This window comes from Caretta caretta, chromosome 9 (assembly GCF_965140235.1).
Source record: "Caretta caretta isolate rCarCar2 chromosome 9, rCarCar1.hap1, whole genome shotgun sequence".
NCBI lineage: Eukaryota > Metazoa > Chordata > Testudines > Cheloniidae > Caretta > Caretta caretta.
This window is the reverse complement of record NC_134214.1, coordinates 83,935,823-83,957,297: the sequence shown is the minus strand read 5'-3', so window position 1 is coordinate 83,957,297 and position 21,475 is coordinate 83,935,823. Positions and strand designations below refer to the sequence as shown.

General features: G+C 44.0%; 1 protein-coding gene across 6 annotated transcripts in view; it reads right to left on the bottom strand.

Moving 5' to 3' along the window:
- TRPC5 (transient receptor potential cation channel subfamily C member 5) overlaps positions 1 to 21,475 on the bottom strand; it is a 151,022-nt gene that overhangs the window by 64,148 nt on the left and 65,399 nt on the right. The window lies entirely within an intron of this gene.

Below are 21,475 nucleotides of genomic sequence, written 5' to 3'. Positions count from 1 at the left end.
CATTCTTAAGTGGTTTGCAAATAGGGACAGACTGATGAACTGGCATCATAGAACTAACCTAGCAAATTATCCACAGGAACATGCTTACTCTGGGTCAAAGTCTGTGCAAGAGTTTAGAATCAGGGCATGGAGAGATACAGTCTTGTCAAATGCTGGTTTTCAGCATTTGTTTTAGTAGACTTTAGAATACAGTAGATAAATAGTTATTCTGGGAAAGATTTCTGCAAACATGCAGGTGTATAAATCCATTACAGAAGTTAAGAAGGCCTAACATGTTGAAATTAACATTCTCAATTTACAAATGTAGCTCGCTGCAATCCAAACTAGCTCTGAACATGACACACATAGCTAAGAGAGATGGTCAATTAATTCACAGCAAACTGACTGATTTCCAACAACTGAGGGAAACATCAGGTGCATTTTACGGACATATCAGAGATACTCAGGTTAAAAGTCACATAAAGTCAAATACTGAAGTCTTTCTCAGTCCTTATGCAAGCAGAGCTCCCATTGTTACAGGTCTCAGAAATAGGTATTGGGAGCTTTCTCAGAACATAGTTGAAGGGGTGGGCATGCTGATTTTTAAATAAAGATCTTTTCTCCCAAGAGTATTTCCAACATTTAAATTAAAATGTATTAACAAAAATTCAGGGTTTTAAAGGTGACTGGCAAAGATTTCATTATAGATTAGGCCCGTGTCCTTTTTTGCTTCTTTGTTTCTAATAAAAAAGCCTGAAAATGTTTTTCTTCTGCAGGTTTTTGTTTGTTTGTTTGTCTGTCTGTCTGTCTATTTGTTTGTTTGTTTGTTTGTTTGTGAGGTTCTTTTTTATATCTTAGAAATATCAAGTCTGGTCTTCCCTGGATTTGCTGGAGGACTTCTGGGAGGTCCCAGGGATGTCTATTCTGAGTTCCACACCTTAATAGACTGGGTGATGATGTTGAACCTTTGAGAAAGACTACCCTTTTCCAAAATATTAATTGGTTATTGGAATTAAATAGGGGTTAAAAAAAACAACAGCCTTTTTCTGCGGAAAAGGACCTAGGGGTGAAGTGGACGAGAAGCTGGATATGAGTCAGCAGTGTGCCCTTGTTGCCAAGAAGGCCAATGGCATTTTGGGATGTATAAGTAGGGGCATAGCGAGCAGATCAAGGGACGTGATCGTCCCCCTCTATTCGATATTGGTGAGGCCTCATCTGGAGTACTGTGTCCAGTTTTGGGCCCCACACTACAAGAAGGATGTGGATAAATTGGAGAGAGTCCAGCGAAGGGCAACAAAAATGATTAGGGGTCTGGAACACATGACTTCTGAGGAGAGGCTGAGGGAACTGGGATTGTTTAGTCTGCGGAAGAGAAGAATGAGGGGGGATTTGATAGCTTCTTTCAACTACCTGAGAGGTGGTTCCAGAGAGGATGGTTCTAGACTATTCTCAGTGGTGGAAGAGGACAGGACAAGGAGTAATGGTCTCAAGTTGCAGTGGGGGAGGTTTAGGTTGGATATTAGGAAAAACTTTTTCACTAGGGGGGTGATGAAACACTGGAATGCGTTGCCTAGGGAGGTGGTGGAATCTCCTTCCTTAGAAGTTTTTAAGGTCAGGCTTGACAAAGCCCTGGCTGGGATGATTTAATTGGGGATGGGTCCTGCTTTTGAGCAGGGGGTTGGACTAGATGACCTCCTGAGGTCCCTTCCAACCCTGATATTCTATGATTCTATGATTCTATGAAAACCCAAAATGCTTGAAGCAGTTTGGATAAAAGTCCTCTCCCCTCTCACTTGCTCAGCTTTCACTCTTTTGGCTTCTTTGGTGTAATCATTTCACTAGTTCTCCAGTCAGTATGGTCTTCCAACCTATACAAGACCTGCATTTCAAAATGAAAACAGAGCAGAAAAAAACCCTTAAAAAACTACCAACATCTTTACATCCTTTCTTATACATCATAAAGAAGAAAAATGGGGCACAAGTCCAGTTTTCTTTTCTTTGCAGATTGCCTTTAAGCAGTCTGAATAAAAATCTTTTACAGTTAATCAGGTTTCACTTTCTTGGTACTTACGGTGTTATCCTACTAGTTCTCCAGCCATCACAGAGTTCTCCAAACCTGAATTTCTAATGTAAATAAACAAACAGAAAAAAACCTTTCTATTAAAAAGCCCCTTTCAAGACTTCTTTTTTACTTAATAAAAAAAGTCTGACTTTTGTGTATGTGCGTGTAGCACGTCCCCTTTAAGAAGAAGTCATTTGTTAGATTCGTAATAAAAAAAACATGTTTACAATCTAAAAGACATTGATAAATCACTGGAAAGAAAACAGTTAGATAGAATGATGTCAATCCAAGCCCTAGTCTTCTCACTGAGGGCACTACTGGAAATAAATAATAAAATATCATGTTAATTCATATACCATATCTGCAAGGTTGGAATTTGAGGCTGTGGACAAGAGGTCTGGTTAACTGAAAACAAACAATTTATACCCCAGTAGGAACCCAGCTGTGACATTGCACTCCATATGTTTTATGGAAATATGCTTATGAGTGTAAATATGATGTAACTGGCATATGCTTTATGCAAAAAGTCTCTTGTAAGGTATCATAATGAAGGTTATAACCTACTGAGTATATTCCTCCTATTTGTATGTATGTATCATTCTTGTATCTGAAGCTAGAAATGTAAAGTATAACTCTGGGGTCCTAATGCAATTGTGCAAAGTGTGGGCCGTTGATGGTGGTTTAGAATCTTGATGGCTCCCATTGACAAGAACAATTGGTTGTAAATGACTCTGTTTACTTGCAAGCCCTCCTGTGTTCGTGTAAGCCAGCCCAGGAAGGATGGAGGCTGGGGGGATCTCACATGCCATGTGACCATGTCACATGATGCTGAAATCCATCTTAAATCTGGTACTTTTCCATTTAGAAGGATAGGTGGGGATCTAGAGAGACAAAAGATTCCTGCCTTGGGCCAAAGCTATAAAAGGGGGTGGAACAGAACAAAGGGGGCTGCCAGTCATGATAAATCCACCTGAGCTGGAAGTAACAAAAACTGTACCAGGGAAAGGATTGGGCCCAGACTAGGAAGGAGTCTAGTCTGTGAAAGAAGCTTATTGGAACATCTCTGAGGGTGAGATATTATCTGTAATCAGTTTCTTAATGTATTAGGCTTAGACTTGCATGTTTTTGCTTTATTTTGCTTGGCCACTTTGTTCTGTCTGTTGTTACTTGAAACCACTTAAATCCTATTTTTTATTCTTAATAAAACCACTTTTGTTTATTATTGAACCCAGAGTAAGTGATTGGTACCTGGGGGAGCAAACAACTGTGCATATCTCTCTATCAGTGTTATAAGGGGTGAACAATTTATAAGTTTACCCTGTATAAGCTTTATGCAGAGTAAAACGGATTTATTTGGGGTTTGGATCCAATTGGGAACTGGGTGTCTGGGTGCTGGAGATAGGTGACCTGCTGAGCATTTTTTTTTGTTAAAGTCTGCAGCTTTGGGAGCGTGGACCAGACCTGGGTCTGTGTTGTAGTAGGCTAGTGTGTGTGGCTCAAGACGGCAGGGTTCTGGAGTCCCAAGCTAGCAGGGAAAATGGGCTCAGAGGTAATTCCAGCATGTCAGGTGACAGTCCCAAAGGGGTCTCTGTGACTGAACCCGTAACACCAGCATATTTAATTTTTTTCTTCTACCCTGAAAGAGTATTTTCCTGGAATGGTGTTATATTCTTCTGCTTTCTAATCATGAAAATATATGGGTAAAGGAGAAAATGGATCTGTGCACTGTGAACACCTCTCACCTTGCTGGCAAGCCCTAGCCTATCACTCAATTTCAGAATAAATCACTGTTATACAATGAGGGGTACACATGCTCTGTAGAAGTAGGCTTGCTAAACCATCAGGGTCAGCAGCAAAACAATGAGAACACACCAACTGCAGTCACATTATAAATGCCATTCTGAACAAGACCCCAATTTGGGACGATTATAATGAGTCAGTTTATCCATCACACTCACTCTCACTTTCCTAGAATGAAGAACTATGAAATTATCATGTTTCCAATCATGACGTATCCAAATGGCCTATTTTGATGATGCATCTATTGCAAACATAATAGAAATTGGGAGTGAAATCCTCAGTCTTTTGTCTGTGGGCTTCACAACACATTCCCCTGATGAGTTCAAGAAAAGTTGAAACCTACCCCAATCAGATCATTAATAGCACCATTTTCACCACCAAGAGGGGGCTCTGTATAAAGACTTTTTCCCATGGATATTAATATCTTTGGGCATCTCACAAACTGGAGTATGAATCAGCATGATTTACCCTTCAATGCTGACATCAGGGTAACTGGAAAGACTGTTTGTGAATGGGTGGTGTAGACCTTCAAACAAGAGAAGTCTGATGAATTTGCTTCTAAGAAACACAATGTATCACTTCTTTCCCCCATTCCATATTTCTCTGTTGTCTTGAGAAAGCAAAATCAGTCATGTCCAGTGCCATAGCTTTTGCTTCCAAAGCCGCTCCTATCATCAGCAGAAAGATTGATGCAATCTATGGAGCTAAGGGAAATGGTGTACCCCCTTAATCATTCAAGTATGTTCTTGAGTTGGTGACAGTTTCCTTTTATTTTCAACATTCTTCCCTTCTCTCTGTCCAAGATGTCATTCAGACCAGAGACTAGGGGCAAGAAAATATTAATGAAATATGATTCTTACTTTTGTTGCCTAATACATGTTACCACTAGTCAAAAAAAATCCTAACACTGTTATTCATCCATTACTAGATGGTAGCATTACCAAAAATAATGCAGTAAAGACAGAAGTGTCCAATACATATTTCTGTTCTGTTTCTGAGGATGATGAAATACTTTTACTCCAACAGCAACTAAGGATGATGATCCTCTGAGCCATGCAGTCCCTTGAAAAGCCAGTTTTAAATGTCTTGCCTTTAAAAAGCACACTAGATATAGTCAGCCTTGTGTTATTATACCTCTAGGCAATGTTGCGTTAAACCAGACAAAACCACTGGAAAATATCTCTGCACCTGGCTATCAGCAAAAAAATGTCCTTGGCTCTCCATCAAGAAAACTGAATGGGTTTAGAAATAGATATAAACAGTGTATAAATTGCTTTTATTTTTGCATACTCCACACCACATCCTTCATGAGCATGTGATATTTTTATAAGTAAACTGAAGTGCCCTTAGAAATTCTCCACGTTTACTCAAACTCTCTTGGGGATGCTGCACATCTAACCTGACACACTCAAGACACGGCTGAGCAATATACAGCATGGGTGGAATGATTGTCCATACACTCAAGTAATATATCTCTAGATGTATTTGTCTATATAAATGTTTTGGGGAAACAGTAACTGAACTCCTTATCTAAGGGTATGTCTACACTACGAAATTAGGTCGATTTTATAGAAGTCGATTATTAGGAAGCGATTTTATACAGTTGATTGTGTGTGTCCCCACTAAACGCATTAAGTCGCGGAGTACGTCCACAGTACTGTGGCTAGTGTCAACTTTTGGAGCGGTGCACTGTGGGTAGCTATCCTACAGTTCCCGTAGTCTCCGCTGCCCATTGGAATTCTGGGTTGAGCTCCCAATGCCTGATGGGGCAAAAACATTGTCGCGGGTGGTTCTGCGTACATGTTGTCAGTCACCCTCCCTCCCTCCGTGAAAGCAACAGCAAACAATCATTTTGCGCCCTTTTTCCTGGGTTACCCGTGCAGACACCATAGCACGGCAAGCATGGAGCCTGCTCAGATCACCGCTGCAGTTGTGAGTATTGTAAACACCTCATGCGTTATCCTGCAGTATGTGCAGAACCTGCAAAAGCAGGCGAGGAGGCGACGATAGCGCAATCACGATAGTGATGAGGACATGGACACGGACTTCTCTCAAAGCACGGACCCAGCAGCTGTTCAATGCGAGAAGTCGCTGGGGATGGTGTAGCAGTGATCAGAGGAGAGCAGAGCAGGATCTAAAGCCTGCAGTAGGGGGCAGGAATCCCAATCTCCAATCTCAGGGGCTGCAGAAAGAGTTGTCTTTCCTGACTAGGTCTCAAAGAGCTGGACATTGTTATAGCAAGTCGTAGACCAAGGATTCAGCAGGAGCAGGTTGAGAGCCCTCCACTCCTGGGGAAGTTTCACTCTGAGCCCCTACTGCTATACAAGAAGCTGCAGGTGTTTTCCCACTCCTTTGTCCCCTCTGTCCCCTTCCCCCACTTTCTTTACCTCCCTTTTCCCTATCTCTTACTCTCTGTAAGAATCATACAAGGACTACGGTTAAAAAGTGAAAGGAAAAGTCAGCGAAACCAATATTCCTGTTGTTATTGCTGCTTGCTGTGTGCTCCACAATCTCTGTGAGAGGAAGGGGGAGATGTTTAAGGCAGGGTGGGAGGTTGAGGCAAATCGCTTGGTGTCCAATTACACGCAGCCAGACACCAGGGCGATTAGAAGAGCACAGTGGGGTGTGCTGCGCATCAGAGAAGCTTTGAAAACCAGTTTCATGACTGGCCAGGCTACGGTGTGACAGTTCTGTTTGTTTCTCCTTGATGAAAACCCGCCCCTTGGTTGACTCTACTTCCCTGTAAGCCACCTGTCCTCCCCCCTTCGATCACCACTTTCAGAGGCAATAAAGTCATTATTGATTCAAAATCATGCATTCTTTATTAATTCATCACACAAATAGGGGGAAAACTTGCAAAGTAGCCCAGGAGGGGTGGGTGAGGAGGGAAGCACCGGGTGAGGTGGTGGATGAGGGGAGGAGGGAAGCACAAGGCCACACTACAGTTCAAAACTTATTGAATACCAGGCTTCTGTTGTTTGGACAATCCTCTGGGGTGGAGTGGCTGGGTGCCCGGAGCCTCCCCCCAGCGTTCTTGCGTGTCTGGGTGAGGAGGATATGGAACTTGGGGAGGAGGGCAGGTGCTTATACAGGGGCTGCATCAGCGGTCTGTGCTCCTGCTGCCTTTCCTGCCACTCCACCAGACACCTGAGCATGTCAGTTTGCTCCCCCATTAGCCTCAGCATTGCATCCTGCCTCCTCTCATTGCACTCATTTAATGCAGAGGTCGGCAACCTGCGGCATGCGTGCCGATTTTTGTTCTGTTCACCCAGGCCAGCAGCGGGCTGAGCGGGGCTGGCGGCTGGAACCCCAGACTGGCAGCGGGCTCAGCGGCTCAGCCCGTTGCCGGTCTGGGGTTCTGGCCGCCGGGTCCTGCCAGGCAGGTCCCGGCCGCCAGCCCCACTCAGCCCAGCCCGGGGTTCCGTCCATGCCCTTGGAGATTTTGGCATATATATTGGCATTTTGTCTTTTTGAATGGAGTTCTGCCTTCTCCCCATACAGCGATCAGATCCAGTACCTCCCGTTCCATCCATGCTGATGAGCTCGCCACACTGGCCAAACAGGAAATGAAATTCAAAAGTTCCCAGGGCTTTTCCTGACTACCTGGCTAGTGAATCTGAGTTGAAAGTGTTGTCCAGAGCTGTCAGAGTGGAGCATTCTGGGATAGCTCCCGGAGGCCAATACCGTCGAATTGCATCCACAGTACCTCAAATCCAGAAGAGCGATGTCAATCTTAGCGCCACTCCCCTTGCCGAGGTAGAGCACAGAAACCGGTTTTAAGAGCTCTTTAAGTCAACAAAATCGGCTTGGTTGTGGGGATGGATTTAGCTTTAATTCTACCTAACGCGGCTAAATTCGACATAATTGCGTACTGTAGACCAGGCCTTAGGAAACTACTTTTGAGGCTATGTCTTAAAGTAAAAGTAGTAAAAAATAAAATAAACCCCCCAACAAAACCCATCTGATTCCTTCAGATCACCTGTCAATGATTTGAAGAGTAAAGTGAGTAAGAGAGCTTGAGGATAAGCCTGCCATGAGAGAATTCCATACAGTCCTTTGATCTCTCAGTGAAAGTGTTAAGCCATCCAGCGGGAGATAAAATGCCATTTTCTCTCAGTATGGTAAAAATGGTTTGTGAGGAATTTAAATGGGCCTTATTCTCCCTGGCCTTGCATCTTGTGGAATAATTACACACACACAGGACGTGGGCCTGGTTCTCCATTGTGTCATCCTTGCATACTCAATTGCACCTGTCAGTAAAACATGGACACAAAGCACTACCAGATCACAATGCTGATATTTTGCCCACATTGATTTAGTGCAGGTACAAAGGATTTCACAGGATGGAAGGTAATTCATAATCAGGCAAAATGGTGAATAATGGCACCATTCTGGCTTAGCAGCAATTTATGCTCACTTTGCATACGCGTAAATGACTCCTCAAGGGACAAGGCAGTGGAGAATATAGTCCTTTAGATCTGATTCCCAGCTGCCACTTTACACAACTCTGTCAGTGCCTTAAACTGGGCATAAATTATACTCTCAGTCTACCTAAGGTCCCTTTTCACTGCTAGAGCAGTGGAAATGAGAATCAGACCCTTTGTCTTTATAGTTGATTGTGTTTTTAAGTAACTGTCAAGGAAGCCTTTCCCAGACCTTAGGAAGAGCTTTGTGTAAGCTGGAAAACTTGTCTCTTTCAGCTTGTCCAATACAAGTTAGTACCTCACCCACTTTGTCTCTCTAAGGAAGCCTAGAGTTTTAGAGAAGTGCCTTTTTCCCCTTCTCCTCTCGGTATAAATCCCATTGATTTTATAGAGCTTAATTCTTTGGGAAATGGATCTGAGGAACATGGATGCAAAACCACCAGATCTAACCAACACATTTCATACTGTGCCAAAGCGGCCTTAATTTTTTTGCACATCATGAAGGAATGTAGCAGAACAGTTAGATCCCTTCTGTCTTCTAAATAAATGATCAAGTTCGCTTGGTATTTTGAAACTCATAGCATGCAACCATTCCACACATACGATTGTTTCCATTGCCAGGAAGCTTGAGAGGGACACTGAGCATTACATAGTGGATTTGAACATATGCTACAAAAACCACCTCAGGGCACATTCTAATCTCTCTTATCATAATTGATTCTTCTCCTCCTGTGTAAAAAAGTAATTACCTTCCAGGATGCACGTGAGCTTATCCAAAAATAAACATAAACAGCTACACATTTTATTTTTCCCATTCTTTGCCCCCGAAAGGAAAGTGCTCTTACTCAGAAGTAACATATTTGTTTGTCAGTTTATAAAATATTTGCAAATGTAACTTTCTGGCCAAATCAAATGTAGAGCTGTATATGTGAAATGACCCATTTTTCTGCCATTGTGAAGATAAAACAAATATCTGTGTTAGAGACACAACAGAGTCATGAGGAAGAAGAGTGCTAGCAGATGCCAATGTTTCTAGTTCCCGTCTTGCCTGTAGTAATTTCATGTTGTACACAAACTCCAGCTACAGGATGGGGGGACTCAGATAGAGACATAGGGATGTAATTTTCAGGTAGAGGGACTGGTGACAAGGTCAATGAGATGCATATTAGAACATTCCCCAGAGAAGAATGCATTGCACTGATTCAGGTAGGTGCTAGCTAAACCACTGGGACGGTTTCCTCCAACTCACTAGGTAGAGTTGCAACTCATAGTGGACAAGCCATGTCAAGTCTTGAAGTAGATGGTGTGACTACCACATGGGTTCAGCCCCCAGGTGTGGGGGGGCAGGGCTTAATTAATATTTTGCTCGAACTTGACCCAGATAGCCAGAGTTTCAAATGTAATTAAGTGCCGTAACATGCAGAGAGGTGCCTAATGGGATTTTCAAAAGCACGTACGCAATTAAGAGCCTATCTCCCATTGATTTCAGTGGGATCTTGGCAGCTAGGCCCAGAATTTTAAAGAATTTAGGCATTGCTGAGCTCAGCATTACAACACCTAAGTGAATTAGGCTCCCAAGTGCCTACACCCCTTTTGAAAATGAGATTTAGGCACCTAAATTGATTAAGCAATTGGCACACCAGCACCTACGTACTTTTAAATATCTGGGTCCTAAGATGATTAGGCACTTTTGAAAATCTCGCTAGACACCTTGCTGCAACTTTAAGTCCCTGAATGCCTTTGAAAATCTCACTGACTGGCTCAGCACGGAAATGGTCAAGACTTCAATAAGCAAGAACTGCCTTTTCTCATTATGATTTTTTTAATGGCACATTCAGAATGATGGAGACATTAAACTGTAGTGAGAACTTGAACTTCTGTTCCTTTCACACAGCCAGAACAAAGGCAGCACACGGGGAGCAAATCTGCAGTTCCAGCACAGGGGTGTGATGAAGGGGGAAAAAACGTCAGCCAAGGGAAGACTGCAGCACTATGAACAGATGAATACACTGAATAATATATCTGGGGTATAACTGGCCTGATTCTGATCTCACACCAGTATGAATCACCAGTAACTCAAAGACCAATCCTCCACTTAAATATATGGTGGGTCTAGGTAACCTCAGCACCTCGTTTTGGAGGGAAAGGCTCCTCTTTGGACTCAGTTAGAAAGCCTTGAGAATTTATCTACATAATTAAGGTAAAATGGACTCAAACCACGTTCCTTGGAAACCTTTCGTACTCACCACACTCAATTAAACAAAAAGCAGGGTGGCATTTTCAGCAGTAATTAGGCTACAATTGAGCTGGGGTTACGTACTGCTGAAGATGGGGACAGGTCCTATTGATCAAGGCAACAACTCAGGCCCAGATCTTCAAAGGCATTCAGGTACCTCAGTCAGTGGGATATGGGGAATTGCTGGTTCCCAAGTTCAGGAGGCAGGAGATATAAGGTTTTTTCCTGGCTTGTGATCTTGGACAAGTCACTTGAACTGTCTGTAATAGTAGGGCCAAAAATACTTCCCCATCTTATCAGGATGTTGTGAGGCTTACTTCATTAGAATCTGCAAAGTGCACTGGTTCCTTAAAACGACTGTCTGCTCTTTGGGGAAAGGACTGTCGTTATCCAGCCCCTAGCACGATGGGGCCCTGGCCTGATTGGCCTCTAGGCCATTGCAATATAAACATTAAATAATAACAAAAGTGATAGAGGAATGCAAAGTATTGTTCTGATTGCCCATGTGTATTGCCAAGCAGCGAATCCTAGCCAATTAAATTAAGTCAAGACACCATACATGTAAAGATATGGGGCCAAATTTTCAGTTGACTGCCTTACCTGAGCTCACAAACTTTGAAGCACTATTAAAGGTAAAGGAGGCCACTGAAATTGACAGCTGAGATGAAAGTTGTGATTGCACTGTGGAAGCCTGCAGTGCCAGATTGCTACTGATAAGTGTGAAATCCTTTTGGAGTTGGAATATCCACAATATGGGCCTCTGTCACGCAGGTGTGCAGGGTCATTAATCATCTCCTGCTACACAGGCCAGCGACTCTCTGAAATACGCAGGACATAGTGGCTGGATTTGCAGCAATGGGGTTCCCGTACTGCCATGGGGTGATAGCACACATATCCCTGTTTTGGCTCCAGCCCACCTTACCACATTAAAAAAAGGCACAAAAATTATGGGATACGGATGGCATTATGGGTGGAGAAAGTTGCATGAGGGAAACTTGACCTCTTTTCATCAGCCCCCTTGCTGCGCAACTTGTGTGTCCCCTACAACGCATTACAAAAGTCCCCAAAAGGTATGGCACTGCAGGGTAGCGCACACAGGGATACCCACCCATGATGCACTGCACTTTGTGCTGACACAAGCACTCCTGGTGAGGATGCACAGAGCTGATGCAAGCAGTCGAGTATGCATGTGTTGAAGTGATATATCAACTGTGGCAGCTTTATGCAGTAGTAACCTGCATTGACTAAAGTTTGTAGACATGGCCTGCGACTACCACTTCATTTGTCGTTAACATAATATTTGCTACCAATGGAGAGAAAGCTTCCCTGACTCAGGGCCAGGCAGTAAGTTCACACATGATTGTATGGCTACTGGGTAAGGCTCTGAATGGAAGCATTGCCATCTGCAATGAGCCTTCACTAGCTTCTCTATCAATCATGAATAATTATCTGTCCCTGTGACAATGCATGTCTAGAGCCTACCATGTTTTTGCTGGTCTAGGCAAGGAGGGATTGAGAGATATTTAAACACAGAAGCCTGTTATAGAGAGGGGTCCATGCTTGCAGACAAGACGCCCGCTGACTTTGGAGCCAGTGGGGCAAGGTGGCTCCATTTTATGCTCCGACTCAGTAGGAAAAGCCTCCTTCTGAAAACAAGTGCTCACTCCTTCCTCTCTGTCTCTCTGGAAAGCACTTTTAGTCCAATATTTTTCAATTAAGATAAAAGGAGTTTCCCCATGTCAGTCACCAAATGTCCCTGTTTACAGTTTTTACATGTTGGCAGGGATGTGTATATCTTGCCTGATTATTTGTTTTTATTATCATTATTATGCCCAACAATTAGAAACATGCTGCAGGTGGGCTGTTTGCATTCATCACTTGTTTGCAAACAGCAGGGAGCTGTGGGGGAGATCAGGGTGGTTGTTGTTTCCCTTTGGAGGCACATTCATTCTGGCCCTATGCAGCCAGACATTGCAAACGGAAACGGCACTGATTTAAAAGGACAGTTCAGTGCTTGTGTCCATTTGACGTCATTTACACACTGGAACTGACATAAGCACACCAGTGAAACATACGGAGTCAAACAGCCAGCCAAACCCGACCAAAAAAAGAGGCAGAAAAATGTCAAAAAACAATTAAACAAATTACAGCTTTACAAAGTGTCAATACAGGGCAGCTCCCCACTGCAAATAATGGCTCCTACTTAATCCAGATCCATGGTGTTTCGCTACTAACAAAACACAAGGCCCAGTCACTTTACAGACTCCTGCTTGAACACTTCTGAAGAGCAGCAGCAGGATAAATGCATGTCCTGAGACACCTGGAATCCTTAGCGATCTAAGGCAGTGCTTCTCAACCAGGAGTACACAGAAGTCTTCCAGGGGTACGTCAACTCATCTAGGTGTTTGCCTAGTTTTACAACAGGCTACATAAAAAACACTAGCAAAGTCAATACCAACTAAAATTTCATGCAGACAAAATGAGAAAGTCAGCAATTTGTCATTAACAGTGTGCTGTGACACTTTTGTATTTTTATGTCTGATTTTGTGAGCAAGTAGTTTTAAAGTGAAGTGACACTTGGGATACACAAGGCAAATCAGACTCCTGAAAGGAGTACAGTAAGAACATAAGAATGGCCCTACTGGGTCAGACCAAAGGTCCATCCAGCCCAGTATCCTGTCTACTGACAGTGGCCAATGCCAGGTGCCCCAGGGGCAGTGAACCTAACAGGTAATGATCTAGTAATCTCTCTTCTGCCATCCATCTCCACCCTTGGACAAACAGAGGCTAGGGACACCATTCCTTACCCGTCCTGGCTAATGGCCATTAATGGACTTAACATCCATGAATTTATCCAGTTCTCTTTTAAACCCTGTTATAGTCCTAGCCTTCACAACCTCCTCAGGCAAGGAGTTCCACAGGTTGACTATGCGCTGAATGAAGAAGAACTTCCTTTTATTTGTTTTAAACCTGCTACCCATTAATTTCATTTGTGGCCCCTAGTTCTTATATTATGGGAACAAGTAAATAACTTTTCCTTATTCACTTTCTCCACACTACTCATGATTTTATATACCTCTGTCATATCCCCCCTTAGTCTCCTCTTTTCCAAGCTGAAAAGTCCTAGCCTCTTTAATCTCTCCTCATATGGGACCCGTTCCAAATCCCTAATCATTTTAGTTGCCCTTTTCTGAACCTTTTCTAATGCCAGTATATCTCTTTTGAGATGAGGGGACCACATCTGTACGCAGTACTCAAGATATGGGCGTACCATGGATTTATATAAGAGCAATACGATATTCTCCATCTTATTCTCTATCCATTTTTTAATGATTCCTAACATCCCATTTGCTTTTTTGACTGCCGCTGCACACTGCGTGGACATCTTCAGAGAACTATCCACAATGACTCCAAGATCTTTCTCCTGATTAGTTGTAGCTAAATTAGCCCCCATCATATTGTATGTATAGTTGGGGTTATTTTTTCCAATATGCATTACTTTACTTTTATCCACATTAAATTTAATTTGCCATGTTGTTTCCCAATCACTTAGTTTTATGAGATCTTTTTGAAGTTCTTCATAGTCTTCAAGACACTATCTTGAGCAGTTTAGTATCGTCTGCAAACTTTGCCACCTCACTGTTTACCCCTTTCTCCAGATCATTTATGAATAAGTAGAAAAGGATTGGTCCTAGGACTGACCCCTGGGGAACACCACTAGTTACTGCTCTCCATTCTGAAAATTTACTGTTTATTCCTACCCTTTGTTCCCTGTCTTTTAACCAGTTCTCAATCCATGAAAGGATCTTCCCTCTTATTCCATGACAACTTAATTTACATAAGAGCCTTTGGTGAGGGACCTTGTCAAAGGCTTTCTGAAAATCTAAGTACACTATGTCCACTAGATCCCCCTTGTCCACATGTTTGTTGACCCCCCCTCAAAGAACTCTAATAGATTAGTAAGACATGATCTCCCTTTACATGTTGACTTTTGCACAACAATTTATGTTCTTCTATTTGTCTGATAATTTTATTCTTTACTATTGTTTCAACTAATTTGCCTGGTACTGACATTAGACTTACCAGTCTGTAATTGCCAGGATCACCTCTAGAGCCCTTCTTAAATACTGACATTACATTAGCTATCTTCTATTCATTGAGTACAGTGGCTGATTTAAAGGACAGGTTACAAACCATAGTTAATAGTTCTGCAATTTCACATTTGAGTTCTTTCAGAACTCTTGGGTGAATGCCATCTGGTCCCGGTGACTTGTTACTGTTAAGTTTCTCAATTAATTCCAAAACCTCTTCTAGTGATACTTCAGTCTGTGACAATTCCTCAGATTTGTCACCTACAAAAGATGGCTCAAGTTTGGGAATCTCCCTAACATCCTCAGCCGTGAAGACTGAAGCAAAGAATTCATTTAGTTACTCTGCAATGACTTTATCATCTTTAAGTGCTCCTTTTGTATCTCGATTGTCCAGGGGCCCCACTGGTTGTTTAGAAGGCTCCTGCTTCTGATGTACTTAAAAAGCATTTTATTATTACAGTAGACTGGAAAGGTTGAGAGCCACTGATCTAAGGTCTGGTTCTTAGCTCAGAAAATTGTGTGTGCAGGTGTGCAGCCAAGCATCATTCAGGTAAAAATAAGGCCCAATGCTATAAGGTGACAGGCAACCTCTCATTGAGGTCCACTGGAAGAAGTGGAAGGTGCCCTGTGCTTTGAAGGCTTACTCCCCAAAATCCTGGTGGGATTGCTGAAAATAAGGAACAACTGTTGTGGTCAAATCAGTGTGCTTATTTATTCTGTAGTTACATAACAACCTACCCTTACTACTTTACACCATTTATGATCCCCACTGTAATTACCTTTAAGGGTGCCACCAGCTGGAGTTTTTGTGGGACTGCCCTGATTTTGAGAAGGATGTTCCAATTTCTCCACTGCTCCACTCACAAAAATATGAAAATAAATATAGTAAAATAACTTTTTCTCCTCCCAGTGCCAGTCACAGCTTAAACAGAAAATCTCTCCCAGTTGAAGGATCTGGCTGCCTATCTGATCTGTCTTAGTGTTTTGTATAGTATCCATCACCATAGTAGCTAAGCATGTAGGGTAAATTTTTCAAAAACACCTAACTGATTTAGGAACCTAAGTCCCTTTAGCATTTAGGCTTCTAAGTCACTTAAGTTCTTTTGAAAGTTTTATCGGTACTATCTAAGGCGATCTGGGCAGGAGTGGCCAGCTGCTCCAATGTCCCAGAACACATTGCAGCAGCAGCAGCTGGAATTCATTTAACAGTTGTGTAGCTACAGTCTATGAGATGTGCCCTTAACAAATAACACCTAAATGTACTGTGAGTCATTCCTAAAAGCTGCCACGGTGCAACTTGAGTGCTCGGTTTCCAGTATGTCCACGCTTCTCAGTCTACAACAGTAATATCAGGATGATGCTGACGTCTGTGATGTAATAGTGATGCATTGTGATGAAACGATGTCACATGAAATGTTAATGACACCCCATCACCACACTGAAAAACATCACCATGTGACATGACATAATTGTCTAGTGGGACTGTGACCTTATTTGAGTTATTCAGTGAAAGCCTGGCCCGACTGAAGTCACAGGAAATTTTGCCACTGAGTTGAGCATAGCCAGGATTTCATCTGTTATGTCTCCCAGCTCCATTTAAACGATTCCCAGACTCCATCAATGTGAGCAAAATCACAAATCCATATGAAGACTAACTGGCATGGAAGTATTTCACTCTTAGTCAACCTACAGCTTATCAATGTAGCAATCTGTTATCATGTGCTAGATATGGCCAAACTTCAGGGTCTAGCCTTGCTCTTTGCTTCTGGGGCTATGTGCTCTGCAGATATAGCAGCCCATGGGTAGAGGATGGGAAAGATGCATCTTCCACCACTCTGCAGTTTTCCCTCTGGTAATGTGGAGCAGACTTTATGGGCTATGGAATGTGTCATGTTGAGCTCTCCTCATCTAGGACAATGGCATAACGCAGGGTCTTGAGTGGGAACAGTAAAAAATAGAGTGATTAGATAGGCTTCAAAGCTTCAAGGAGGCTTTAGAATCATAGAATCATAGAATCATAGAATATCAGGGTTGGAAGGGACCCCTGAAGGTCATCTAGTCCAACCCCCTGCTCGAAGCAGGACCAATTCCCAGTTAAATCATCCCAGCCAGGGCTTTGTCAAGCCTGACCTTAAAAACCTCTAAGGAAGGAGATTCTACCACCTCCCTAGGTAACGCATTCCAGTGTTTCACCACCCTCTTAGTGAAAAAGTTTTTCCTATTATCCAATCTAAACCTCCTCCACTGCAACTTGAGACCATTACTCCTCGTTCTGTCATCTGCTACCATTGAGAACAGTCTAGAGCCATCCTCTTTGGAACCCCCTTTCAGGTAGTTGAAAGCAGCTATCAAATCCCCCCTCATTCTTCTCTTCTGCAGGCTAAACAATCCCAGCTCCCTCAGCCTCTCCTCAGAAGTCATGTGTTCTAGACCCCTAATCATTTTTGTTGCCCTTCGCTGGACTCTCTCCAATTTATCCACATCCTTCTTGAAGTGTGGGGCCCAAAACTGGACACAGTACTCCAGATGAGGCCTCACCAATGTCGAATAGAGGGGAACGATCACGTCCCTCGATTTGCTCGCTATGCCCCTACTTATACATCCCAAAATGCCATTGGCCTTCTTGGCAACAAGGGCACACTGCTGACTCATATCCAGCTTCTCGTCCACTGTCACCCCTAGGTCCTTTTCCGCAGAACTGCTGCCTAGCCATTCGGTCCCTAGTCTGTAGCGGTGCATTGGATTCTTCCATCCTAAGTGCAGGACCCTGCACTTATCCTTATTGAACCTCATCAGATTTCTTTTGGCCCAATCCTCCAATTTGTCCAGGTCCTTCTGTATCCTATCCCTCCCCTCCAGCGTATCTACCACTCCTCCCAGTTTAGTATCATCCGCAAATTTGCTGAGAGTGCAATCCACACCATCCTCCAGATCATTTATGAAGATATTGAACAAAACCGGCCCCAGGACCGACCCTTGGGGCACTCCACTTGATACCGGCTGCCAACTAGACATGGAGCCATTGATCACTACCCGTTGAGCCCGACAATCTAGCCAGCTTTCTACCCACCTTATAGTGCATTCATCCAGCCCATACTTCCTTAACTTGCTGACAAGAATACTGTGGGAGACCGTGTCAAAAGCTTTGCTAAAGTCAAGAAACAATACATCCACTGCTTTCCCTTCATCCACAGAACCAGTAATCTCATCATAAAAGGCAATTAGATTAGTCAGACATGACCTTCCCTTGGTGAATCCATGCTGGCTGTTCCTGATCACTTTCCTCTCATGCAAGTGCTTCAGGATTGATTCTTTGAGGACCTGTTCCATGATTTTTCCAGGGACTGAGGTGAGGCTGACTGGCCTGTAGTTCCCTGGATCCTCCTTCTTCCCTTTTTTAAAGATTGGCACTACATTAGCCTTTTTCCAGTCATCCGGGACTTCCCCGGTTCGCCACGAGTTTTCAAAGATAATGGCCAATGGCTCTGCAATCACAGCCGCCAATTCCTTTAGCACTCTCGGATGCAACTCGTCCGGCCCCATGGACTTGTGCACGTCCAGCTTTTCTAAATAGTCCCTAACCACCTCTATCTCCACAGAGGGCTGGCCATCTCTTCCCCATTTTGCGATGCCCAGCGCAGCAGTCTGGGAGCTGACCTTGTTAGTGAAAACAGAGGCAAAAAAAGCATTGAGTACATTAGCTTTTTCCACATCCTCTGTCACTAGGTTGCCTCCCTCATTCAGTAAGGGGCCACACTTTCCTTGGCTTTCTTCTTGTTGCCAACATACCTGAAGAAACCCTTCTTGTTACTCTTGACATCTCTTGCTAGCTGCAGCTCCAGGTGCGATTTGGCCCTCCTGATATCATTCCTACATGCCCGAGCAATATTTTTATACTCTTCCCTGGTCATATGTCCAACCTTCCACTTCTTGTAAGCCTCTTTTTTATGTTTAAGATCCGCTAGGATTTCACCATTAAGCCAAGCTGGTCGCCTGCCATATTTACTATTCTTTCGACTCATCGGGATGGTTTGTCCCTGTAACCTCAACAGGGATTCCTTGAAATACAGCCAGCTCTCCTGGACTCCTTTCCCCTTCAAGTTAGTCCCCCAGGGGATCCTGGCCATCCGTTCCCTGAGGGAGTCGAAGTCTGCTTTCCTGAAGTCCAGGGTCCGTATCCTGCTGCTTACCTTTCTTCCCTGTGTCAGGATCCTGAACTCAACCAACTCATGCTCACTGCCTCCCAGATTCCCATCCACTTTTGCTTCCCCCACTAATTCTACCCGGTTTGTGAGCAGCAGATCAAGAGAAGCACCCCCCCTAGTTGGCTCCTCTAGCACTTGCACCAGGAAATTGTCCCCTACGCTTTCCAAAAACTTCCTGGATTGTCTATGCACCGCTGTACTGCTCTCCCAGCAGATATCAGGAAAATTAAAGTCACCCATGAGAATCAGGGCATGCGATCTAGTAGCTAGTAGCTTCCGCGAGCTGCCGGAAGAAAGCCTCATCTACCTCATCCCCCTGGTCCGGTGGTCTATAGCAGACTCCCACCACTACATCACTCTTGTTGCACACACTTCTAAACTTAATCCAGAGACACTCAGGTTTTTCTACAGTTTCGTACCAGAGCTCTGAGCAGTCATACTGCTCCCTTACTTACAGTGCTACTCCCCCACCTTTTCTGCCCTGCCTGTCCTTCCTGAACAGTTTATAACCATCCATGACAGTACTCCATTCATGTGAGTTATCCCACCAAGTCTCTGTTATTCCAATCACGTCATAGTTCTTTGACATCACCAGGACCTCCAGTTCTCCCTGCTTGTTACCAAGACTTTGTGCATTTGTATATAAGCACTTGAGATAACCTGTTGATCGCCCCTCATTCCCAGTATGAGGCAGGAGCCCTCCCCTCACAGACATTCCTGCCTGTGCTTCCTCCCAGTATCCCGCTTTCCCACTTACCTCAGGGCTTTGGTCTCCTTCCCCCGGTGAACCTAGTTTAAAGCCCTCCTCACTAGGTTAGCCAGCCTGCTGGCAAAGATGCTCTTCCCTCTCTTCGTAAGATGGAGCCCGTCTCTGCCCAGCACTCCTCCTTCATGGAACACCATCCCATGGTCAAAGAATCCAAAGCCTTCTCTCCGACACCACCTGCGTAGCCATTCGTTGACTTCCACGATTCGACGGTCCCTACCCAGGCCTTTTCCTTCCACGGGGAGGATGGACGAGAACACCACTTGCGCCTCCAACTCCTTTATCCTTCTTCCCTGAGCCACGTAGTCCGCAGTGATCCACTCAAGGTCATTCTTGGCAGTATCATTGGTGCCCACGTGGAGAAGCAGGAAGGGGTAGCGATCCGAGGGCTTGATGAGTCTCAGCAGTCTCTCCGTCACATCGCGAATCTTAGCCCCCGGCAAGCAGCAGACTTCTCGGTTTTCCCGGTCAGGGCGGCAGATAGATGACTCAGTCCCCCAGAGGAGAGAGTCCCCGACCACCACCACCCGCCTTCTCCTCTTGGGAGTGGTGGTCGTGGAACCCCCAACCTCAGGACATCGCATCTCATGCCTTCCAACCAGCGGAGTCTCCTTCTGCTTTCTCGCCCCAGACATATCATCTGGTCCACTCTCCGCAACGGTACCTGAAGAAACCCTTCTTGTTACTCTTGACATCTCTTGCTAGCTGCAGCTCCAGGTGCGATTTGGCCCTCCTGATATCATTCCTAAATGCCCGAGCAATATTTTTATACTCTTCAGAGGATGTGGAAAAAGCTAATGTGCTCAATGCTTTTTTTGCCTCTGTTTTCACTAACAAGGTCAGCTCCCAGACTGCTGCGCTGGGCATCACAAAATGGGGAAGAGATGGCCAGCCCTCTGTGGAGATAGAGGTGGTTAGGGACTATTTAGAAAAGCTGGACGTGCACAAGTCCATGGGGCCGGACGAATTGCATCCGAGAGTGCTAAAGGAATTGGCGGCTGTGATTGCAGAGCCATTGGCCATTATCTTTGAAAACTCGTGGCGAACGGGGGAAGTCCCGGATGACTGGAAAAAGGCTAATGTAGTGCCAATCTTTAAAAAAGGGAAGAAGGAGGTACCGTTAGAAAAAACTTTCCACCCTCCCAGGTGGAAAACAAATGCAATGGACAAGTGAAATACATTAAACTCCTTAACCAGGTTAACTAGGTCTTTCCCTTTCCAACCCAGGGATGTCACAGGCAAATGACAATTGATATGTAATCCACTGAGTTCTGTCCTTGGTTTGCAAACAGAAAGAAAATCCAGAGTCGGCTAATGAAATCATGTCAGCATTTTACTCGAGTTAGATTCACGGCCCTTCTCTATTGAATGATACTGAAGTGTCTCTGGATTTCCAGGGCTTTTGGGTGGCTCTCTTTCATCTTTTAGCGGAAGCACTTCTTCCTTTTTCTGGCACTAAAGGCAGTAGTTTCCATTTCTGGGAAATTTTTCTGAGTCCCTAGAGCCTGGATGAAGCAGAGCCAAAGAATCAAACTGGGGGTTTTCAGGTGTGAAGCACTATTTGCATGGCTCTGTAGACAAAGGTTCTGTACCCAAATGTGAGAAATATGAGATTAAACTAGTGTTTGCTTACTAGCAACTGTGATCATTAAGATCGCAGATTGTCCACCATTACCCTCGTTAACAACATGCCCATAACTTTAATTGTGCAGTCACATGGGTTTGTGCATTTGGCATGTATGTAACTGGAATTTGGATATTGTAGGCCACGCTTGAATTGGCTGTTGGGGCCAATAAGATGCCTCCAAAAATATTGTTATGTGTCTCCTTTTGTCAAGGGCTTTTTCTTTCCTTTTCCAGATTTTTCCCCTTCTTCCTACCAGCAGTAGTGAAATGAGGGAGCCCAACTATA